The 13,381-nt window shown below is 42.6% G+C and overlaps 1 long non-coding RNA gene across 1 annotated transcript; it reads right to left on the reverse strand.

The window, feature by feature from the left end:
- Window positions 1-542: 542 nt before the first annotated feature.
- LOC143844910 (uncharacterized) lies at window positions 543-3,246 on the reverse strand. The gene is made up of 3 exons (XR_013234191.1): window positions 3,205-3,246; window positions 887-957; window positions 543-798 (listed from the first exon to the last, which is right to left on the reverse strand). It is a non-coding gene; the product is annotated as an uncharacterized LOC143844910 (long non-coding RNA).
- Window positions 3,247-13,381: the final 10,135 nt, after the last annotated feature.

Here is a 13,381-nt window from a genome sequence, read left to right on the forward strand (position 1 = left end):
CATGGCAGGTTGTCCCACCTCTTCCTGCATCCACACAGGGGAGCTTTTGGCCCAGTGCACCTCATCTGCCCCCGATTTGTGCTGCTGCATGGGCGCTGGGGCAGTTCCCAGTGCATAAACGATCTTCTTCTCCCCGCAACAGACACCCTGTGAGGTAGGGTAGGCTGAAAGAGCCCTGATATCACTGTTCAGTCAGAACAGCACTATCAGGGCTGTGACAAGCCCAAGGTCACCCAGCGAGCTGCATGTGGAGGAGCAGGGAATCAAACCCAGCTTGCCAGATTAGAAGTCACTTCTCTTAATCATTACACCATGCTGGTGTAAAGCCGCATATATCCAAGTGGAGATTCAAATAAATGAATGAAGAATCAGTATGTTCCTCCTAATCAAAAGGAACTTCTTTAATCCTATTGCAAAGGTCAAGTCTGCATGTATATTCAAGTATCCATGAAGTATGCAAGTCAAAAAATGTGTATGGTGAATAAAAATAATTATATTTTACACAGAAACTTTTAAGCTATTGGAAGGACCATCATCTTTACCTAAATAAAAACTTCCTAAGGTTACCCCAGGCCTCTTCAAACACCCTGTCACACTCACAATTGCCAAAGGGGACCCTCCCTCACATGCCTTAAATATAAGACTTCTTGAGATAGAGAGGTCATCATAGCAGGGGGGAGAATTAGGTTCTGTCATGTTTCAAATTAAAAGGTCTGTTTTTTTGGAATTTTCTTCAGCTGAAATAACCACCTTTCCAAATGTGGTATAGAATCTGTTGTAACCACCATAGCCATGTTCCTATGGGAAGAAGAAACCAAGTTTAGACATTCAGCAGTATTTTCATTCCCATGGTAACTAGAATAGGCACATCAGTCTGGCAACTCACCTAGAAGTTAGTTCTTTGTGATCCTTGGCCAATTCTGCTTTTCAGCCTAGGAGGAAGTAAGTCTGTCTATCCTGTCCCAAGGGAAGGAAAAAACTTCAGCACTCAGCAGGTTGGAATTATGTCTTCCAGCATCCCAAGCCATATTACTGCAGTCACTCAGTTGAGAGGTGAGACTCAAGTCTTTGTGAGCCAGGTGCCACTGAGAGCTTAAGTCTGGTATTTAGTTCTGGTTTGGCCTCACTTAGGCCCATTATGCAAGGAGTGGAAGGTCTGCATTCAGGGTGGAATGGAGGCGGCTAAAATCACCAATTATCCACGCTGCAGGCAGCAACCGGGCGCAGAGTCAACGTATGTCGCCGAAAAAGCCGCATTAGCAAGATGCAGAGGAAAGTGGAGCTTCCCGGAAGCGGCTCCAGAGTAGCCGCGTGCATAATCGGATACTCTGGGTTTTGCCGCCATTGTGTTCCGTCCTGTGCGTAAGCGGTTTGCTTTGCTTCTTCCTCCTCTGCATTCTCCATGCCGCCGTTTCAGCGGCCGTGCATAATAGGCCTTAGAGTAGTGTGTTCACTTTTGGGCACCGCAGTTGAAGAAGGATGTAAACAAACTGTAGCGAGTCCAGAGGAGGGAAAGAAAATGGTGATGGGTTTGGAGACCAAGACATACTAGGAAAGGTTGAGGTAGCTTGGTCTGTTTAGCCTGGAAAGATGACCAAGAGGTGATACAATAGCCATCTTCATACTTGAAGGGCTGCCACATAGAGGATGGAGCAGAGTTGATTTCTGTTGCCCCAGAGGGTTAGATCATAACCATGGGATGAAATTAATTCAAAATTAATTCAAAATAATTTTCAGCTTAACATCCATAGTTCCTGACAGCTAGAGTGGTTCCCCATTGCAATAGGCTTCGTCAGGAAGTGTTGGGTTATCCTTCTTTGGACGTTTTTAAGCTGAGTCTAGATAGCCATTTAATAGAACTGTTGATTATGTGAACTTAGACATATTGTAAGTGGATGGGCAGAAGAAATTGTGTCTGAGCTTGGCTCTTGTGGCCCTTTCTTGCATGCCCAGAGAAATGCTGATCACCGCTTTGGGATCAGAAGACAAATTTCCAGACCAGACTGGTGAGAGATTCTGCATTGGGGAGGGGGGTGGGTATCATCAGGATATGAAATTGGGGCCACTGTGGGTGGGAAGATAGTTATGAATTTCCTGCATTCTGCCAGGGTTGGATTAGATGACCCTAGAGGTAACTTCCAACTCTATGATTCTAAGAAAGTTATGAAACAGCCTTTGTTATACCGGAATCCTATTCAGCATGCATTATAGAGAATTTCTGGTTTCCAAGGATTGGACAATAAACTGGACTTAGAATTTTTGATTTACATATTGTTATATATTATTGTATGTACACAAAACCTTTTTTTTTTTTGGCTGTTATCTTCTTTGTGTCCTCCTGTTGTTTGAGGATGCAAGATCAGCATGAAACAAAGGGAAATGCTACAGTAGTGGAAAAGGGCTGGGACAGCTTATTTCGGGGAGCTACAAGTAGCTTCATGCTTGCTTTTGGCATGAGAAAACAGAAGAAATGGTGACAGTTCATGGAATAGGATGTGAAGCATTCTTTTCAATTGCAGATGACACAGAATTTCCAGGCTTGGATTAGCTAAGGGTCAGAGCAGATGTTGGGAGATCTGTGGCTGGATTTTCCCAGTGATTTTAAAAGGGCAATTGAGGCTGCATAAGGTTTCAAATAAGAATGGTGCAGTGAACAGAAAGCATCCACAACATGGTTTCAAAAACTGAAACTGATCCCCTGCATTGTTATTATTCTATAAGGGATAAGGGAAGATGGGCACATGTCTTTTGCCCTTTTGTTGTTGTTGTTTGTTCTTGTTTAAAGATATAACAGTAGCTTTTGAGGGAGCTAGTTTTGATTAGCAAAATGGTGTGGCAGTGACAGAGTTAAAATTTCATATCCCATTCCCAGGTAGCCCCAATTTCAAGAGCTCTCTTGGACTCTCATCTGTCACCATCCCAGACATTCTAGCAAGTAGTTGGAGACATCTTCAGAAGGCAATTCCTGAGCGACAACAATATGCACAGAAGAGGAGCAGTGATAGTCACTTGGCACTGATATCCAGAACATTTAGACAGTGACTCTGCCATATTTCAAGCTGATGCTCTGGCAATTCCAGCTGGGTGGGAAACCAGGTCAATATGCACATTCCAACTTCCCCTCTGCATATATTGTTGTCACCAGTAATATATCATTGGACTAAACTTTAAAAGCATGTAGTGTGCTTTTAAGACAGAGACCACCTCAAGAAAACTTTCTATTCTGTTCCCGCTGAAGCTGCACAATTCCCCAAATTACTTGCTGTTCTACACAGTTCCTTGATTTAGTGCAGGTGCTGAGGACCTCCCACACTGGCAGATATTGGACAAGGTCATCCATCCAGGCCTGCTAATTAGGCTCACTTAGTTCAGCTGTGGATCTGGTAAGGGAGGGGCGAATTTGTTCTCACCTGGAAGATTCCACAAACACTGTCCAGTGATTGGTTGGGGAGGTCAAGAGTCTATGGCCTACAGTTTTCTATAAAAAGTAAGCACAGGTGTTACCAATTTCTTTTGCTTTATCATTTCTATGCCTACAAGAAGACATCTGTATTATGCCCAAGGAGGACAGTTTGCTTCCAGAACCAACACTCCTATTTTAGGAGTCCGGTAAGAGGTAGCTAGTTAGTTTTCTTGTTTTTCTGTGCATTTCTACTGCCACTGGACTATATGCCTTAATTTTTAACCTTTTACTTGTGTTGCTCTGCATTTTTGAGACCAAACCCAGGTACATCTGGGTACACGTTACCACACCAGGACAAGGTTTGTCCTGACTAGTACCATGTAATGTACATTGAAAGATTATCTTGACATTAAAAGATTTAACTTGATTTCACCTGTGTAAATGGATTTGTTTAACCATTGCTGTAGGCCTCAGTAGATTACATAGAATGGTGTGCATTTGGGTTTACTCGATCTGAAAAATATACACAAAAAACAACTTATCATTATTTTGGGGTATTTCAGTTTCCCAAATATAGCTGGGATTTTTCAGGATAACAAAAAAAATCCCTGAAAACAGCCCAGACATATTTGGGGACTACCATCAAAATTGGGCTGCTCAGCAGAGCCTGCAAAAACAATTCCTGCAGGATTAGCTCCTGAGCAGTTCTGTTCAGCAGCCTGTGGGGAGATCCCTGCAGGATTGGCTGCTTGGTGGGCTCTGCTAGTTAATCCAGTTTAAACCAGGGTCCCTGGTAGAGCCCTAGGTGGGCATACGGAGAGAGTTCTCCCTGCAGGATTGGTTACTTGGCAAGTACTGTGGGGCAGTCGAGTTTAAAGGGACCGGTAAAAGACCCCCAGCTGAGCCGCCTCTCAGCTGTTTTTAGTGGATTTGCCACTGCTTTTTTCCCTCCTCAGTGTTTTTCAGATCAGATGTATTAGATCCCCAAAAATTCAGGACTTAATAAAACTCCTAGGTATACTTATTTTACCAGTATTGGGATCTGTTTTTCCCCAGGAATCCCAAAAATCTGGCTACAATACACCAGAACCAAATGCCAAGAAAAAATTGCATATCCCTAATTACAACCAAGATGTTTCTAATGTTGCTGAATGTATTACTGGGAACTGATTGGTTTAAAAAAAAATAATATACAGACAATCAGTATTCACTACAAAAAAATAAGTAGCTTTTTAAGGAAAACTATCCAGTTTAGATTTAGTAAACAAAATTTTATTGCATATAGCTATAGTTAAGATTTTGACAGTACTTGAAAACAATTGATAATTACATGTAACTTTACTCTTGCATCATTTTTACTAGCCTACATTAACTATACATCTCTCTCAGTCCAAAAGGTTACCATTTCCTGAGTGTAATGGAAAGTTCAGTGAATTATGTGGTGGCTGAGATGTGCGTTGAGATGGAATTGAGTGTATACAATCGCAAGGACAAGACAGGAGCAATTTTGTAGATGAGGACTCAAATGAGAAAAACAAGGGGGATTCCTCCTCTCTCCCAAATGTCCCACTCCTCAGTATTACAAGTGCTTAAGCAGCCTTTTTCAGTCATTTGACCATGGACTAACCCTTGAAATATTCTTCTGGCTTCCAGTAACCCAGAAGTAATGTCAACTGACCCCGCCTCCCTGCCACATCACTAATAAAATAAATTGCTTGTTAAACAATAAATTAGTTTCATTTTTGTGTTTGTAGTACTTTGCCTGAGAAAACCAAGGAAATATTCATAGCTGTCATAAAGCCATCATGCAAAGCATAAATTCTCCTCAGGGGAAATGACTTGTGTGATATGGAAATCACTTTGGGAGATCACTAGGCACCACCAGGAGGCTAGCAATCCAAGCAAGGTTTGAGAGTATATTTTCCCACGGTTGGAAATAGCTCCCAGGGCAAGGGGAAACCTGGGGAGAAAGGAATCCTTGTGCAGGCTGTGCAGTCCTTGCACTGGATCCAGGTGTAGTAGCTCTCAGGGGTGCCACCTCTTCCCTGCTATTCCTTTTCCATTGTGGGTAAATTCAACAAGGTCACCACAAACCAGTCAGATGAACAGAAAGTCATTCTGTCCTCCCGTCTCCTCCCTGGGTTAGTAAAAAAAAAAAAAAAAGTATGTTTAAAAAAAATTATTTTCCCCTTCCCATCTGGAGTAACCCCTCTGGGGCTCTGGAGTAACCTTGGGGTTACTAGTAACCTTGTTTGAGAATGACTGGCTTAAGGGCTTAAGCAGTCCAATTTCTCCATCTCCCTGTTTTTATTTCCTTTAACTCATTCTGAGCCACTACCAACATTCCCTGGTCAATGAACTTCCTCAGTCCTCATCAGGCTATTTGTACTAGAAATGTCTTCTATTTTAAAATTTCAAATCTAGCACTTTTATGCTTGCCAAGAGAATGCTCTTACTTTGCAGAAGTCCCTGTCCCCTCCCCCCACCTTCTTCTTCCAGCCTTTGAAAGATAGTATTAGCAATGTCCATTGCACAAGAACTAGTACCTTTCTAAGGCTTCTGGGTCATAAAAAAACAGTTAGGCAGGGATTATGTGTGCAAACCTATTTTGCATTCCTATTTAAAGCTGCCATTTTTCAACATCTGGCAATATGAGATGTGTAAACAGATTCCTGATGTTTAGGGAACTTTATACTGAAGAACCCCAATTTGGCCTGGGCTCATAGCAATGGAGTAACAATGTAGAGGGAATCTCCCTCTTAGTGTAATTGTTCTGATGTGAATCAGTCCCCAGACAGATGCTATATAATGTTTCAGTACTCATGGGAGACCAATTCATGGAACTTCTATTGTCATGTGTAGCTTAGCCCTAAATCTTAGGTCCTTCTCTTTGGATTTGTGTTTTTAAAACATGTGTAGGGACTGCCAGCTATTAGAGTCCTCAGATAGTTACACTGTCCATTTCTCTAAAATGCAAGGGTCTACCTTCCAATTTCTGTGAGATTACAGCAGACCTATCGTGAAGCAAATAGATGTGCTACCAACTTTACTTGCTTGGCTGTTAACAGATGGCTAAATCTAGGATTGTCCCCTGGCAAGAAAGATTTCTAAATTCACCACTTTTATGTTGAAAATAAGGCTGCGAAAAGGAAGAAATGAATAAGCCTTGGTGAAAGCAATCCAATGCAAGGTTTTCATATGGGTGAGTCCTAGCAAATCATTATTGTTATCAATCATGAAGATTAATGCCAGCTCTTTGAAATGTGCTCTAGTATGCTCGAAAAGTGGGACTGTCCAGTCATACTCTCTATCTTTTGCATGTGAGCAGTAACTTTCCCCCTCCCCATCACAACTTGGTGTCATTAACATTCCAAGAAGAATCTCATTTATTTTGGTTTGCCTTATTCAGCTATTCAGCGGTTGGCAGCAGCCGGTATTCTTTAGACTAAGCCACGTGCTTTTCCCTTTGGGCCAATGATTGTATTTAACAATGTGAGATGGGGTATCACTTACTTGTCAAACACAGGTTTATTATTTTTTTCACACTTACGTAACAACCCTGTTCAGCATATCACAAAGCAGGGAAGAAGAAAGAAGCGGAGCTTGCCTTGATGGAAATATTACGGTTTATGAACTGGGCACTCATGCGTTGCTGTCGCCACATATGCATCTAAAAGCAGTAACCTGGGGATCCTAAGGTATATTCTGCAAGGGTGTTTGTAAGTTAAGCAGTTACTATTGGGTTTTATAACTGGAGGGGGGGAACATTATATTTTCCCAGCCCACACAAACTTCCTCAGTCCGGAAATGGATGTTGTTTCCTAAAACATACCTTTATTTCATCCATGTGAGTCGTCCCAGGTACACACTCATGTGCATAAACACAATTTGTGAACCTAAGAAATCGCATACAGCCAGAATACGATTTCTGAAACTGTAGGTGACAATGTGTTCCATTCTCTCTTTGCTGTCCTGTTGAAGGACATAGAAAACTTATGTTCAAAAAGTCTATAAAATCAACCTCCTTTTCTCCAGGCTGAATATTCCCAAGTCCCTCAACCTATCTTCATAGGGCTTGGTCCCTTGGCCCCAGATCATCCTCGTCGCTCTCCTCTGTACCCTTTCAATTTTATCGACGTCCTTCTTGAAGTGAGGCCTCCAGAACTGCACACAGTACTCCAGGTATGGTCTGACCAGTGCCGTATACAATGGGACTATGACATCTTGTGATTTTGATGTGCACAGTGTCATGATTTTAATCTGCACAGTGTCATGTTTGTAGACAAATTTTGGCTTCAATATACAAAACTCTGCAAATAAACAATTAAGCATGAGGAGAACTACAAAAACAGTTGTTTTGTTTACCCATGTAAGGTCAGTCTATTTTAACATTGGTCTCTATAAATGACAAAGCGAATCAAGAATGGTCATATGGTCATAAATTAGTATTATTTATTTATTTATTATTTAGACTTTTATTCCTTTCTCAGCAGACATGGCATATTCACAGGTTTGATTCCATTACCTTCACAAGATATTTTGACGTCCGGGGGGGGGGGGTTATGTCCTTAATTGAATAATAGGTATTTACTTCTTTTTAATATAAATGAGTTCCAGTTCATTGTGTCTATCCGCAGCGTTGATGCTTTTGGGAGAGAAACAGGAGATTGTTTTCAGTCCCCATCTCCCTCAAAGGCAATGACAGAAAGCAAGTTGAATGATGAATGTTCACTTTAAAGTATTCAGTATATAGAGTTTCTTCTCAGGCTCTTACCTTGGCTCTCTCTGTGAACCCAAAGCAAATGGAAGGAAATCAAGCAGAAAATGAGCCTTCATAAGAACACAGGAGTATTCCATAAAAACTGAAATTGTGAACTCATATTTTTAATTGGGGAGGGGGTTGGAAATAAATTAGTTTGCTTTAACAAGGCAGTTTGCCCTTCACAAGAACTCCCAAGGTGATTCTCAGCATCTGATGGTTCTGAACCTGTATGTCATGGTGTGGGGCCTGGAAGACATCCTGCCCCAGTCCTGCCCCCTACACAAATATGACTGTGTAGCTGCCAGTTGTAAAAATATGTTGACACTGGGTCATCCCACATCATCTCACTTGTTCATCAAAATCAGTTTTGTCTACTCAGAGTGGTAGTGACTCTCCAGGGTCTCCGGAAGTGATCTTTCACATCACCTACTTCCTGGTCCTTTAAACTGGAGATGCCAGGGACTGAACCTGAGATCTTCTGCACAGTAAACACTCAACCACTGAGCTACAACTCCTCCCATATGGTAAAGGCTGTAGTTTCCCGGGCTTATCGTCCTGGAGGACTTCATTGTCCACATGGATACACCATCCCCAGGTCATGGCTTGGACCTGGTGTCAACCATGGCGACACTGGGGATCTCACAGTTACTACTCCTACCCATCAGGCTAGCCACAACATCAATTTGATCTTCGGTGCTGAGATAGAAGTTGATCTGATGGCACCATCTGTCATCCCATGATCAGACCACTACGCCTTGCAGGCCCAGCTCAAGATTCCACCCTTCCCCTGTTTGGGTGATGGGTACATTTTAGCCCACCCAGGGAGACTTATGGATCCTGCTGGATTCCAGAATGCTCTGTGGGATCCGATGCCTCACGGTGACTAGTTCACGGCACTGGTGGAGGACTGGCAGTTCCGCCTTTTGGCAGCCATAGACAAGATCACCCCTAGACATCCTCTCCACCCTCAACTCAAATAGTCTCCATGGTACTCCAGGGAGTTTTGGGAGGGGAAGAGGGAAGTGAGATGACTAGAATGAGTATGGTGGGAAACTAGCGGTGAAGTATAAAGAACATCCTATTGCATGCTTACATGAGATGGCAGCAAAAGTGGCAAAATGGAATTTCTCTGCCACAGAAATTGTGTCTGCGAGCTCTCGTCCAGTCCTATTCATTTATTTGTTTGTTTGTTTATCTGTTTATTTGTTTGTTTTCTTAGATTTAGTTCGGTCTCTTATCACCTTCAAGGAGCATTGTCAAAATTTTAGTAAACTGGATCTCAGCTGTGAGGCATTAGTGAGCTTTTTTGCTGAAGTCTTGTCGCTCTGCCGGGACCTTCTCACCATGGTTGATACAGATAGGGAACCAGAGGCCTGTTGACCACCTTTGGACGTGACATTTTATGGCTTCAGATGACTCTCATTAACCAAAGTGGACAAGTTGCTGGAGTCACTGAGGGCAACCACCTGCCCCCTAGATCCCTGTCTGACTTGGTTGCTCAAGGAGGGTGGCCAGCAGATAGGAGGCCCACTCAGAGATATTATCAGCCTCTCCCCGTCTACCAAGGAGTTCACTGAGGTACTGAAGGAGGCAGTGGTTCGTCCTTTACTAAAGGAACCATTGCTGGATCTACTGGACCTGACCACATATCAGAGGGTCTGCCTGTCACCCTATGCCCCCCACAGAACTTTACGCCCTGTGAACACTAACTTGTTGGTGGTGCCAGGTCCCCGGGAAGTTTGCCTGGCCTTGACCAGGGCCAAGACCTTTTCGGTCCTGGCCCCAGCCTGGTGACATGAGCTCCCAGAAGAGCTAAAGGCCCTGCAGGTGCTCCCTGCATCCCACAGGGCCTGCAAGATGGAGCTCTTCTGCCAGGTCTTCAGTTGAAGCCAAGGCATGGAGATAAGATGGGCCCCTCCAGGTTAGATTATCACCGGGCTAGACCATCGCCTGGTAGTGGACTGCCAGCACCCATAGATTACTCTATGACACACAGAGAGGGAGCTAGACGATATGGGGGTGGGAGGATAGGTTTTTGCCACTGGGGTATATAATTTTAATAGGGGATTAATAATATTATATATTTTATGTGGGGGTTTATTATTGTGTAACCAGCCGTAATACGGCCTTGCTGATAGTGGTGGGTAACAAATGTTATAATAATTATTATAAATAATAAATAATAATAATAGTAATGGGTTCCAGTCCAGTACTTCATGTTACAGGGGGAATTGGGCTGGCATACATGGATTCACTTTTTCACTCACTTGAGCCATTAAGCAGAGAATCTACTTGAATGTAAGCTGTTTTACATAGCTAATTGTTTCCCTTTGAACCTGGGATTATTTTGCATATTATATTTACAAGGTGTACTTCCAAGGACATTGCAAGTGAATCTTTAAAAATATAAAATGGGCACATGAAGCACACATTTGCAAACACAGAGTGCCACTGGTCAGCTATAGCTCACAGTTCATTGTAAATCAGGTTTGCCTCTGAATAATGTAGATAAAATGAGCACTTTGTGTTGGCAAACCGCTGTGCAAAGGACTGTATGCAATGCAAGTTGCAAGCACGTTTACTATTTTGTGTGTGCATGCAAGCCCTGTAGACATCAGGCATAAGCTACCTCATGGTCCAAGCTACTTTTCATTAAAAGTGCCAAAACGTCTGTTTCTTCAGGAGTAAGCCTTCACTCATACAGACATGCACACACAACAAGAGAAGGGGTGAACCTCAGCAGTGTTAGTCATCCCTTACAAAGAAAACGTTATATACCAACCTCAGATTGGTAATGTTTTGTTCAGGAACAGATTTGCTCGCTAAATGAAGTGGCAGCAAACCCAAGCTCAGCTTTCTGTCTGCTGCCAGGAAATACCTGGCCCACAACTTCTTAACATCCTTTTTGTTTGGTTTCCCTATCTCTCCCTCCCTCCTCCCCCCCCCCCTCCGCCTTTTGGACATATTTTTGTAATTGCTTGTCCTCAGGTACAAAGATGCTTGCAGGAAGTCATTAATCTTTCATGAGCCTATTCTGCCATTTCTTAATTCCAAACAATAAAAAGGCTCGGAGGGGCATGCATACTCATGTCACTGTGCGCTTCAAGGGAAAGGAAGTTTTAGTGGAAGGCAAATCTGATCAAATGATAGAGATAATGAAATAGCTCTGTTAGAGAGAGCAGGGAGGCAAAGCGAGGGGGAAAGGAAGGGACAAAGAGACCTAAGATGTGTCTTTTACTTCAGGTCCAAGAGAAGGTGGGAATCTGAAAAAATCAAAAATTATGACAACAAATAGATTTTCCTCCTCCTGTCCCCTCTCCCAACACAGAGAGTGAGGTAACCCTGTCCTTTTGTAGATACCAAGCACTAAAAAGGTTCTTATTTGCTGTATGAAGCAGGTGTGACTGGGCTAAATGCAGAGGAGATATCCAGCTGGAATTACCCATCAACCAGCTGCCCATAGCATGCTGTTTGGAGAAGAACCACCTGTTACTGGGGGAAAGGCAAGGGGGGGGGGGGGGACACAATAGCCACAACAGAGGAACCCACTCATTCTGTTCCTATTGTCAAGATGTTTTTAGCTCCAAATCCAACAGGAACCTAAAAGGGATTATTCTGTGTCGTCTGTGTAATTTAATGATAGATAAAAACAAAGCAGGGAGCAGAAGAACATTCAGACTGTTAACTACAAAGGAAAACAGAATAAAACCAAACAAACCCCCCCCCCCCAAAAAAAACTTCCCACTGATCGAAGATAAGGAATCCAGTGGATTCTGCCATGGAATTACACAGGATCTGAGCTTCGTGCACCAGGTGTAAAAGGCTAATCACGCAGAATAGAAAGAGGAAGTGCTCCCTTTTAAATCGAATAGCTCCCTTTCCAATGTCAGCTCTAGATTCCAATTACAGGCCCATTTAAGCTTAATGTGTGAAAAACACTCTTTGTCTTGCCAAATAAGCTCCCTTGTCTTAAGGTGGCAGTTAAATATATTGCAGTTGGCTTAGCACTCTAACACATAATCATTGGCAATTTTTTTCAAAAATGGCATTTGGGATATTATTTCTATCATTATTGGAGAAAATCATGAAAATAACATGTTTCATTCAAGAAAATAACATGCTTCTTTCTTTTAAAAATGCTTTGATCTTTTCACCCAAATACACAATTGTTTCTATGTTACATGCAGTGGGTGGGCTGAAGGGGATGTCAAATACATTATATACATTACAGTCAAATACGTTATCCTTATCAATGGCTCCCAGATCCACAGGCAGCTATTATAAGGAGGCAATGGCTAGTATGTGGAAAGCACTGAGTTCTTTTCCCCTTTGTCACTTCTCTCCTTCCGCTTTAGGCCCTTGTTCCTTCCCCTTCCATAAACCAGACTGACTCTTTGTGTCGCGTGGTGAACAATCTTTTCTTTATGAAGAGCGAAGCAGGCAATACCATTTGCCTGAGAGACAGCAAACAGATCTGCATGCCTCACAGAAGAGTACAGTGGGTCCAAGAAGGGCCGTGTGACACTCTGTGACCACCTGTGTTGGATCCTTTTCCTCTGCCCCCAGCTGTTGCCTGCTTCACGTTGGCTCTCTGCCTGGTTCTCCTTTTGCACCAGAGCAAATCAAATTGGAATCACTCTCTGCTCTGATGGGATGGGAAGCTGTAACATTCTCTCCTCTGATGTCACAACCCAAGAAAAAGGGGCCCCTAGCCAATCTTAGATCAGAATGGAATAGTGAGTTGTAGTTATGAATGTTCCTGCAGATATCAGCAAATGTAGATTTATTTCATGAACAACTCCATGTGTTGGGCTTGTACCATACAGACAACTGCAGTTTGTAGAGAGGAATTTCAAACTAAAAAACTAAAGGACAGGCAGAAATGTGATTCTTATGCAACTGAACTTAGTTGCAAGATTTTTTAAAAATGTATTAATCAAATTGATTGTGAATGGAGATTATAGTACAACAAGATGACAAGGGAATCTTGAACACATCCTGGTTTGCTCTAATGCAACAGGGAAACCACGAAGTCCAAGGAAATAGCCCTCTTTGCTGATGACATGTTCAAGCATTCTCCAGGTCTCATCCAGCAGCCCAAGGGAATCAACACAAGCTGAATTTTATACTGGCTATTCTTAGATTTGTAAATCTAAGTCATTAGAGATCAATAAATCAAGAATCTGCATGAACATTAGAGAGGGAATGTGTGTGGA

The sequence above is a fragment of the Paroedura picta genome, chromosome 9 (assembly GCF_049243985.1).
Source record: "Paroedura picta isolate Pp20150507F chromosome 9, Ppicta_v3.0, whole genome shotgun sequence".
Lineage (NCBI taxonomy): Eukaryota > Metazoa > Chordata > Lepidosauria > Squamata > Gekkonidae > Paroedura > Paroedura picta.